This window comes from Oncorhynchus clarkii, chromosome 10, assembly GCF_045791955.1.
Source record: "Oncorhynchus clarkii lewisi isolate Uvic-CL-2024 chromosome 10, UVic_Ocla_1.0, whole genome shotgun sequence".
Lineage (NCBI taxonomy): Eukaryota > Metazoa > Chordata > Actinopteri > Salmoniformes > Salmonidae > Oncorhynchus > Oncorhynchus clarkii.
The window spans coordinates 78,926,259-78,937,681 of NC_092156.1; the positions used below are offsets into that span (position 1 = coordinate 78,926,259).

At 41.6% G+C, this 11,423-nt stretch overlaps 1 protein-coding gene across 1 annotated transcript in view; it reads right to left on the reverse strand.

The window, feature by feature from the left end:
• The window catches only part of LOC139419175 (2-hydroxyacylsphingosine 1-beta-galactosyltransferase-like), a 99,928-nt gene extending 88,720 nt beyond the window's left edge, over positions 1 to 11,208 (reverse strand). Inside the window, exon 1 of the mRNA XM_071169172.1 lies at positions 11,005 to 11,208. The gene's annotated coding sequence lies outside the window, so the exon portion shown is untranslated. The remainder of the gene's footprint in view (positions 1 to 11,004) is intronic.
• Between the last annotated feature and the right edge of the window lie 215 nt (positions 11,209 to 11,423).

Consider the following 11,423-nt stretch of genomic DNA (forward strand, 5'->3'; position numbering starts at 1 on the left):
GAATATTGTATATTTCGAGTTTTAGAATTTTAGAATTTAGTTTTGGAATTTAGAATATTGTGTATTTAGAGGTTTAGAGTTTTAGAATTTAGTTTTAGAATTTAGAATATTGTTCTTGGAGGAGAAAGAGAGAGTGACAGACAGAGAGGACTCTCTCCCTGTGGCAGCCATCTCGTAGTCATTGTTCTGAGGGCAGATATTGTTACAACCTCCCCTCCTCCCCGCCAGACAGCCTGCTGAATGTTACCATGGCAATCACCTACCGTCTAGGGCCCATCAGCCATGCTGCCTCATCACAACTCGGGTTACTAACAGCATAGTCAGGTTACACACACACAGCTTGAGACAGCCTGTATTTATTTATATGTATTTAACCTTTATTTAACTAGGCTATTGATTTAACTAGTTAAGTTAGATAAGAACAAATTCTTATTTACAATGACGGCCTACGCCGGCCAAAACCTAACCCGGACGACGTTGGGCCAATAGTGGGACACCCAATGGGACTCCAAAATCACAGCCGGTTGTGATACAGCCTGGAATGGAAACAGGGTCAGTAGTGACACCTCGAGCACTGATATGTAGTGCCTTAGTCTGCTGGCCACTCGGGAGCCCTCTGTAGACCCCACTGATCATCTGGGTCTGATGGTAGTCAGCTAGCCACTGCTAGCGGGTCATCAGCTAACCTTTAGCCTGGACAACTCCTGCCAGTCTGCACAACGCGATTCAACCCAGAGCATATCAGACTTCTTCTTCTCCTTATCCCCGTATTCCTACCACTCTGAACCTCTTCACCTGGATCACCACAGCTAGCTGCTATTCTGATTGGCTTCTCCTGGCTAATGTCTCTGTCCCGAAGCAAGCACCAATTAGCCTGGAGCTAGCCTACGCTAGGCCCATCTCCCGGCTAGCTGAAGAGGTCCATCAGCCACTCCTTGGGCTACAATACCTATTTTAGCAATTGGCCTGGACCCCTTTTATTGCCGATGCGGAGCCCCGCCGATCCTTCACGACTGGACTGCCAACATAATCTGCCCGAGGGGGTTTTTCAACTGGCCCCTCTGTCGCGACATCCCCTGAATGCCCGTCTGCTAGCCTGCTAGCCGCGGCCCGCTAGCTGTCTAGAGCACAGCGGACTGTTAGTTGAAGAAGTCCTTTTTTTTTTTTTACGACATGGCCCCCTGCTGATCCATCACGACTGGTAACCGTGCCAACGTAACCGTAACCGGGGGCTACAACTGATACAACCGGGCCCCTGCCCGCTAGCTGTCTGAATCGCCGTGTCTCCAGTTCGCCCAGCTACTCACAGGACCCAATGATCACTCGGCTATGCATACCTCTCCCTAACGTCAATATGCCTTGTCCATTGCTGTTTTGGTTAGTAATCACTGCCTTATTTCAGTGTAGAGCCTCTAGCCCTGCTCAATAAGACTTAGCTAAGCCTTTGGCTCCACCTCCCACACATGTGATGACCTCAACCTGGTTTAAATGATGTTTCTAGAGACAATATCGCTCTCATTGTCACTCAATGCCTAGGTTTACCTCCACTGTATTCACATCCTACCATACCTTTGTCTGTACATTATTTCTTGAATCTATTCTACCGCACCCAGAAACATGCTCCTTTTACTCTCTGTTCTGGACGTACTAGACAACAGTTCTTATAGCCTTTAGCTGTACCCTTATCCTACTCCTCCTCTGTTCCTCTGGTGATGTAGAGGTGAATCCAGGCCCTGCAGTGCTTTGCTCCACTCCTATTCCCCAGGCGCTATCATGTGTTGACTTCTGTAACCGTAAAAGCCTTGGTTTCATGCATGTTAACATTAGAAACCTCCTCCCTAAGTTTGTTTTATTCACTGCCTTAGCACACTCTGCCAACCCGGATGTCCTAGTCGTGTCTGAATCCTGACTTAGGAAAACCACCAAAAACCCCGAAATGTCCATCCCTAACTATACCATTTTCCGACAAGATAGAACTGCCAAAGGGGGCGGAGTTGCAATCTACTGTAGAGTTCTGTCTTACTATTCAGGTCACAAACAATTTGAGCTTCTACTTTAAAAATGCACATTTCCAGAAACAGTTGCCGCTTCTTCTACCACCTTCTGCCCCCAGCTGTGCCCTGGACTCCATATGTGAATTGATCGCCCCCCAACTATCTTCAGACCTTGTGCTGTTAGGTGACCTAAACTGGGACATGCTTAACACCCCAGCCATCCTACAATCTAAGCTTGATGCCCTCAATATCACACAAATTATCAATGAACCTACCAGGTACAACCCCAGATCTGTAAACACGGACACTGCTGTCTTCAACCAGGATATCAGCGATCTCTGCCTCATTGCCTGCGTCCGTAATGGGTCTGCGGTCAAACCACCACCCCTCATCACTGTCAAACGCTCCATAAAACACTTCAGTGAGCAGGCCTTTCTAATCGACCTGACGAGGGTATCCTGGAAGGATATTGACCTCATCCCGTCAGTAGAGGATGCCTGGTTATTCTTTAAAAGTGCTTTTCTTTAAAAAAAAGTCTTAAAAAAGCATGCCCCGTTCAGAAAATGTAGAACCAGTAAGGATAGCTTTTTCAACCAGAAATGTGCATTTGCAACTCAAAACAGTTCTGGGACACTGTAAAGTCCATGGAGAATAAGAGCACCTCCTTCCAGCTGCCCAATGCACTGAGGCTAGGAAACACTGTCACCACTGATAATTCCATGATAATTGAGAATTTCAATAATCATTTTTCTACGGCTGGCCATGCTTTCCACCTGGCTACCCCTACCTTGGTCAACTGCCCGGCACCCTCCACAGCAACTCGCCCCCTTTCTCCTGCACCCAAATCCAGATAGCTGATGTTCTGAAAGACCTGCAAAATCTGGACCCCTACAAATCAGCCGGGCTAGACAATCTGGACCCTCTCTTTCTAAAATTATCTGTCGAAATTGTTGCAACCCCTATTACAAGCCTTTTCAACCCCTCTTTCGTGTCGTCTGAGATCCCCAAAGATCGGAAAGCTGCTGTGGTCATCACCCTTTTCAAAGGGGGAGACAAATCTAGACCAAAACTGCTACAGACCTATATCTATCCTACCCTGCCTTTCCAAGGTCTTTGAAAGCCAAGTTAACAAACAGGTCACCGACAATTTCGAATCCACCGTACCTTCTCTGCTATGCAGCTGGTTTCCGAGCTTGTCATGGGTGCACCTCAGCCAAGCTCAAGGTCCTAAACGATATCAAAACCGCCATCGGTAAGAGACAGTACTGTGCAGCCTTCATCATCGACCTGGCCAAGGCTTTCGACTCTGTCAATCACCGTATTCTTATCGGCAGACAATAGCCTTGGCTTCTCAAATGACTGCCTCGCCTGGTTCACCAACTACTTCGCAGACAGGGTTCAGTGTGTCAAATCGGAGGACCTGTTGTCCGAACCTCTGGCAGTCTCTCTGGGGGTGCCACAGGGTTCAATTCCCGGACCGACTCTTTTCTCTGTAAACATCAATGATGTCGCTCTTGCTGCAGGTGATTCTCTGATCCACCTCTACACAGACGACACCATTCTGTATAATTCTGGCCTTTCTTTGGACACTGTGTTAATTAACCTCCAGACGAGCTTCAATGCCATACAACTCTCCTTCCGTGGCCTCCAACTGCTCTTAAATGCAAGTAAAACTAAATGCATGCTTTTCAACCGATTGCTGCCCACACCTTCCCGCCCGTCCAGCATCACCACCCTGGACGGTTCTGACTTAGAATACGTGGACAACTACAAATACCTAGGTGTCTGGTTAGACTGTAAACTCTCCTTCCAGACTCACATTAAGCATCTCCAATCCAAAATTAAATCTCTACTTGCGCTCCAGTGTTAATCTGCTAAATTGTAATTATTCGCTCCTATGGCCTATTTATTGCCTACCTCCTCATGCCTTTTGCACACAATGTATGTAGACTTTTTTTTTCTACTGTGTTATTGACTTGTTTATTGTTTACTCCATGTGTAACTCTGTGTTGTTGTTTGTGTCACACTACTTTGCTTTATCTTGGTCTGGGTCGCAGTTGTAAATGAGAACTTGTTCTCAACTATCTTACCTGGTTAAATAAAGGTGAAATAAATAAATAAATAAATACATTTTTAAAATGGCTAAGACGCTGTGTTTATGAGCCAGAGGACAGAGGTACAGTCTCATAAAAAATGGTTTTAAAATGGTTATAACCCTTTTGACAAATCATTTTGGGTTCGAAGTACAACCCTTACGTGTTCCACATAGAACCCTATGTCCCCCGATCGAGACGAATAACCGCTTTAGGTTGACAACATAGATATTTTGTGTATGAATCCAACTAGTTCCATAGAAACAGTTCTACATAACTATATTATAACTAGTATACACATATAACTAGTAAACACACAGTTCTATATAATAACTATATTATAACCAGTAAAGAGGTTTCTTGATATCGTCTCACAAACCCAACTCAGGAAACTACAATATCAAAACAAGGCAGAAGGAAAACACATACCTGAGTCTATGTTTACAAAGAATCAGTCTCACCCCCCCCCCCCCCCCCATCTATCTCTCTGTCTCTCTCTCTCTGTCTCTCTCACTCTCTCTCTGTCTCTCTCTGTCTGTCTGTCTGTCTGACTGTCACTCCCTCCTTCCCTCCCTCCCTCTCTCTCTCTCTCTTTAACTAGTCTGACCAGCTCTTGGTCTGTAGAATAGCACAAAGAAAGAGAAAGTCAGTTTGGTTATATTTCTCTCCTTCTAATTCCTTGTGAGGGAATAATTTTATTTTACCTAATGAGTACAACACAGCTTTGGTTACACCCCATAGCAGAGGGAAGTAGGGATGGTGTTCATAAAATCAGTAAACTGGGCCTTTACTAGTCTTGTATTAACAGACCTTTACTAGTCCTGTATTAGAGGACCTTTACTAGTCCTGTATTAGAGGACCTTTACTAGTCCTGTATTAACAGACCTTTACTAGTCCTGTATTAACAGACCTTTACTAGTCCTGTATTAACAGACCTTTACTAGTCCTGTATTAGAGGACCTTTACTAGTCCTGTATTAACAGACCTTTACTAGTCCTGTATTAGAGGACCTTTACTAGTCCTGTATTAGAGGACCTTTACTAGTCCTGTATTAGAGGACCTTTACTAGTCCTGTATTAGAGGACCTTTACTAGTCCTGTATTAGAGGACCTTTACTAGTCCTGTATTAACAGACCTTTACTAGTCCTGTATTAGAGGACCTTTACTAGTCCTGTATTAGAGGACCTTTACTAGTCCTGCATTAACAGACCTTTACTAGTCCTGTATTAGAGGACCTTTACTAGTCCTGTATTAGAGGACCTTTACTAGTCCTGTATTAACAGACATTTACTAGTCCTGTATTAGTGGACCTTTACTAGTCCTGTATTAGAGGACCTTTACTAGTCCTGTGTTAACATACCTTTACTAGTCCTGTATTAACAGACCTTTACTAGTCCTGTATTAGTGGACCTTTACTAGTCCTGTAATAGAGGACCTTTACTAGTCCTGTATTAGTGGACCTTTACTAGTCCTGTATTAACAGACCTTTACTAGTCCTGTATTAACAGACCTTTACTAGTCCTGTATTAACATACCTTTACTAGTCCTGTATTAGAGGACCTTTACTAGTCCTGTATTAACATACCTTTACTAGTCCTGTATTAGAGGACCTTTACTAGTCCTGTATTAACATACCTTTACTAGTCCTGTATTAGAGGACCTTTACTAGTCCTGTATTAGTGGACCTTTACTAGTCCTGTATTAGTGGACCTTTACTAGTCCTGTATTAACAGACCTTTACTAGTCCTGTATTACTAGTCCTGTATTACTAGTCCTGTATTAGTGGACCTTTACTAGTCTTGTATTAACAGACCTTTACTAGTCCTGTATTAGTGGACCTTTACTAGTCCTGTATTAACAGACCTTTACTAGTCCTGTATTAACAGACCTTTACTAGTCCTGTATTAGAGGACCTTTACTAGTCCTGTATTAGAGGACGTTTACTAGTCCTGTATTAACAGACCTTTACTAGTCCTGTATTAACAGACCTTTACTAGTCCTGTATTAACAGACCTTTACTAGTCCTGTAATAGAGGACCTTTACTAGTCCTGTATTAGTGGACCTTTACTAGTCCTGTAATAGAGGACCTTTACTAGTCCTGTATTAGTGGACCTTTACTAGTCCTGTAATAGAGGACCTTGACTAGTCCTGTGTTAATAGACCTTTACTAGTCCTGTATTACTAGTCCTGTATTAGAGGACCTTTATTAGTCCTGTGTGAACAGGCCTTTACTAGTCCTGTGTGAACAGGCCTTTACTAGTCCTGTGTTAATAGACCTTTACTAGTCCTGCATTAGCAGACCGATATAGACATCCGTAGTGGGCCAATTCAGGACTCAGGTAACAGACTAATGTCCTGTTTGAAAGATATTGTAGCGACTAACATGCAGACCACACTTATCGCGACGCGTCGATGTGAGTCTGCGTAGCCAGACGCTAAAATAGAACTATCTGTGATGTTTGATGTGCTGCAAGTCCCGCCTCTCCCATCTCCTCATTGGTTGTTAGGAGCGTATACCCACGTGGGTGATTGAAAGATGGACTGAGGTCCACACTCCAGTCCAGTTGGTGGTGGTAATGCACCTTACAGTTGGTTGCCAACCGCCATATAAAGTTCAGTTAGACTACAGACATTATATATCAACATTAACTAAGGTAGAACAGACTACTGACATTATATATCAACATTAACTAATGTAGAACAGACTACTGACATTAACTAAGGTAGAACAGACTACAGACATTATATATCAACATTAACTAAGGTAGAACAGACTACAGACATTATATATCAACATTAACTGAGGTGGAACAGACTACAGACATTATATATCAACATTAACTAAGGTGGAACAGACTACAGACATTATATATCAACATTAACTAAGGCAGAACAGACTACTGAGATTATCTAAGGTAGAACAGACTACTGACATTTTATATCAACATTAACTAAGGTAGAACAGACTACTGAGATTAACTAAGGTAGAACAGACTACTGACACTATGGATCAACATTAACTAAGGTAGAACAGACTACTGGCATTAACTAAGGTAGAACAGACGACTGACATTATGGATCAACATTAACTAAGGTAGAACAGAATACTGACATTAACTAAGGTAGAACAGACTACAGACATTATATATCAACATTAACTAAGGTAGAACAGACTACTGACATTAACTAAGGTAGAACAGACTACTGGCATTAACTAAGGTAGAACAGACTACTGACATTAAGTAAGGTAGAACAGACTCTGACATTAACTAAGGTAGAACAGACTACTGACATTATATATCAACATTAACTAAGGTAGAACAGACTACTGACATTAACTAAGGTAGAACAGACTACTGGCATTAACTAAGGTAGAACAGACTACTGACATTAACTAAGGTAGAACAGACTACTGACATTATATATCAACATTAACTAAGGTAGAACAGACTACTGACATTATATATCAACATTAACTAAGGTAGAACAGACTACTGACATTAACTAAGGTAGAACAGACTACAGACATTAACTAAGGTAGAACAGACTACTGACATTAACTAAGGTAGAACAGACTACTGACATTAACTAAGGTAGAACAGACTACTGACATTAACTAAGGTAGAACAGACTACTGACATTAACTAAGGTAGAACAGACTACTGACATTATATATCAACATTAACTAAGGTAGAACAGACTACTGACATTAACTAAGGTAGAACAGACTACTGGCATTAACTAAGGTAGAACAGACTACTGACATTAACTAAGGTAGAACAGACTACTGACATTAACTAAGGTAGAACAGACTACTGACATTAACTAAGGTAGAACAGACTACTGACATTAACTAAGGTAGAACAGACTACTGACATTATATATCAACATTAACTAAGGTAGAACAGACTACTGACATTAACTAAGGTAGAACAGACTACAGACATTAACTAAGGTAGAACAGACTACTGACATTAACTAAGGTAGAACAGACTACTGACATTAACTGAGGTGGAACAGACTACTGACATTATATATCAACATTAACTAAGGTAGAACAGACTACTGACATTAACTAAGGTATAACAGACTACTGACATTAACTAAGGTGGAACAGACTACTGACATTAACTAAGGTAGAACAGACTACTGACATTATATATCAACATGAACTAAGGTAGAACAGACTACTGGCATTAACTAAGGTGGAACAGACTACTGACATGAACTAACGTAGAACAGACTACAGACATTATATATCAACATTAACTAAGGTAGAACAGACTACAGACATTATATATCAACATTAACTAAGGTAGAACAGACTACTGACATTAACTAAGGTAGAACAGACTACTGACATTAACTAAGGTGGAACAGACTACTGACATGAACTAACGTAGAACAGACTACAGACATTATATATCAACATTAACTAAGGTAGAACAGACTACAGACATTATATATCAACATTAACTAAGGTAGAACAGACTACTGACATTAACTAAGGTATAACAGACTACTGACATTAACTAAGGTAGAACAGACTACAGACATTATATATCAACATTAACTAAGGTAGAACAGACTACAGACATTATATATCAACATTAACTAAGGTAGAACAGACTACTGACATTAACTAAGGTAGAACAGACTACTGACATTAACTAAGGTGGAACAGACTACTGACATGAACTAACGTAGAACAGACTACAGACATTATATATCAACATTAACTAAGGTAGAACAGACTACAGACATTATATATCAACATTAACTAAGGTAGAACAGACTACTGACATTAACTAAGGTAGAACAGACTACAGACATTAACTAAGGTATAACAGACTACTGACATTAACTAAGGTGGAACAGACTACTGACATTAACTAAGGTGGAACAGACTACTGACATTAAGTAAGGTAGAACAGACTACTGACATTAACTAAGGTAGAACAGACTACAGACATTATATATCAACATTAACTAAGGTAGAACAGACTACTGGCATTAACTAAGGTAGAACAGACTACAGACATTATATATCAACATTAACTAAGGTGGAACAGACTACTGACATTAACTAAGGTAGAACAGACTACAGACATTATATATCAACATTAACTAAGGTATAACAGACTACTGACATTAACTAAGGTGGAACAGACTACTGACATTAACTAAGGTGGAACAGACTACTGACATTAAGTAAGGTAGAACAGACTACTGGCATTAACTAAGGTAGAACAGACTACAGACATTATATATCAACATTAACTAAGGTAGAACAGACTACTGGCATTAACTAAGGTAGAACAGACTACAGACATTATATATCAACATTAACTAAGGTAGAACAGACTACTGACATTAACCAAGGTAGAACAGACTACTGACATTATATATCAACATTAACTAAGGTAGAACAGACTACAGACATTATGGATCAACATTAACTAAGGTAGAACAGACTACAGACATTATATATCAACATTAACTAAGGTAGAACAGACTACAGACATTGTATATCAACATGAACTAAGGTAGAACAGACTACAGACATTATGGATCAACATTAACTAAGGTGGAACAGACTACAGACATTATGGATCAACATTAACTAAGGTGGAACAGACTACAGACATTATGGATCAACATTAACTAAGGTAGAACAGACTACAGACATTATGGATCAACATTAACTAAGGTGGAACAGACTACAGACATTAACTAAGGTGGAACAGATTACAGACATTATATATCAACATTAACTAAGGTAGAACAGACTACAGACATTATGGATCAACATTAACTAAGGTGGAACAGACTACTGTCTGAAGTTACTCGGACAACATCCTGGTCACACGGTCATGTGACATTCAGAGTGCGTCCCAAACAGCACCCAAATCACAATACAGCCTCTTGTCATATATAGTGCACTGTACAGTGAACAGGGTGCCATTAGGACACAATGGCACTCAGTGTGTACTTATGTAGATTTCTCATAATGCTGTGTGCTCTCTGCTCTCTCTCTCTCTCTCTGGGTCAATGTTTGAGTTTGTGCAGGTGAGGTATATGGATATTAACTAGAGAGAGAAAATGGCCCGTTGTCTATTGTCTCAGTGGTAAGACATAGTCATGCTCTGTGTGAGACAGAGACAGAAAGGGAATGAATGGAGGAATGGATAGATGCGGAGAGAGAGTTACAGAAAGAGTGAGGCATTGTGGGCGATCGAGTGGCGCAGCGGTCTAAGCTACTACATCTCAGTGCTTGAGGCGTTACTACAGACACCCTGGTTCGATTACAGGCTGTATCACAACCCGGCTGTGATTGGGAGTCACCATAGGGCGGCGCACAATTGGCCCAGTATCGTCCGGGTTTGGTTGTTGTTGGTCGTCGTTGCGAATAAGAATTGGTTCTTAATGGACTTGCCTAGTTAAATAAAGGTTCCATGAAATGTGTTGTTGTTTTAAATCGAGAAAGACACACTGTGGTCAGCGGAAAAACACTGACTAGGCAGCCTAGACTACCCACAGCGAGATGCACCTGCTTAGGTGTCCTGCTTTGGTTACGACACTCTCTCTCTCTCCCTCTCTCTCTCCCTCGCTCTGTCTCTCGCTCTGTCTCTCGCTCGCTCTCTGTCTGTCTCTCCATCTCTCTGTCGCTCTCTCCCTCTCTCTCTCTCGCTCTCTGTCTTTCTCGTTGAACTTTTTTCTCTCTCTATCAACCGCGTCTATTGGACGCTACAACTTTACTGCTATTCGGTCATAGATACGATGTTATCTGTAGGCTATGTTGCACCTGTATATTTTGAAATCACACGCAAACACACACGCACCAGCAGGCGCGCATACACACACACGGACACGGACACCTGTTGCTGCTGCATACTAGCGGGAAGTTTCGGCTTACCTTAGTTCCTTTTACACGGTAGAAAGGGTGAGGGGAAGGGAGGCAACTATCCAGAGTCCACCTGAACGACAGGTTGAAAAATAATTAAATACTAAATTCTGAAAAAGTGTCCGTATTCATTAAATGGAAAGGACGGGTTAGCTGCTGTGCTGCGGCTCCAGTCCAGATGCGTCTGGTAACGGCTGGTCGAAGACAGTCTCCGATCCAACTCCGACTGGCCTTCTCTGGGGCGGGACTTAGCTCTGCGCTACCTCCGAAATGAAGGGAGTGGCAGAGAGAGAGAGAGAGAGAGAGAAAGACTGTACTCTCTGTTTAGGGCCAGATAGCATTCTAGTTTGCTCTGTGTTTTTGTTGTAAATTCTTTGTCATGTAATTCTCTTTCTGTTTTCTCATGATTTGGTTGGGTCTTTCCCATGCCA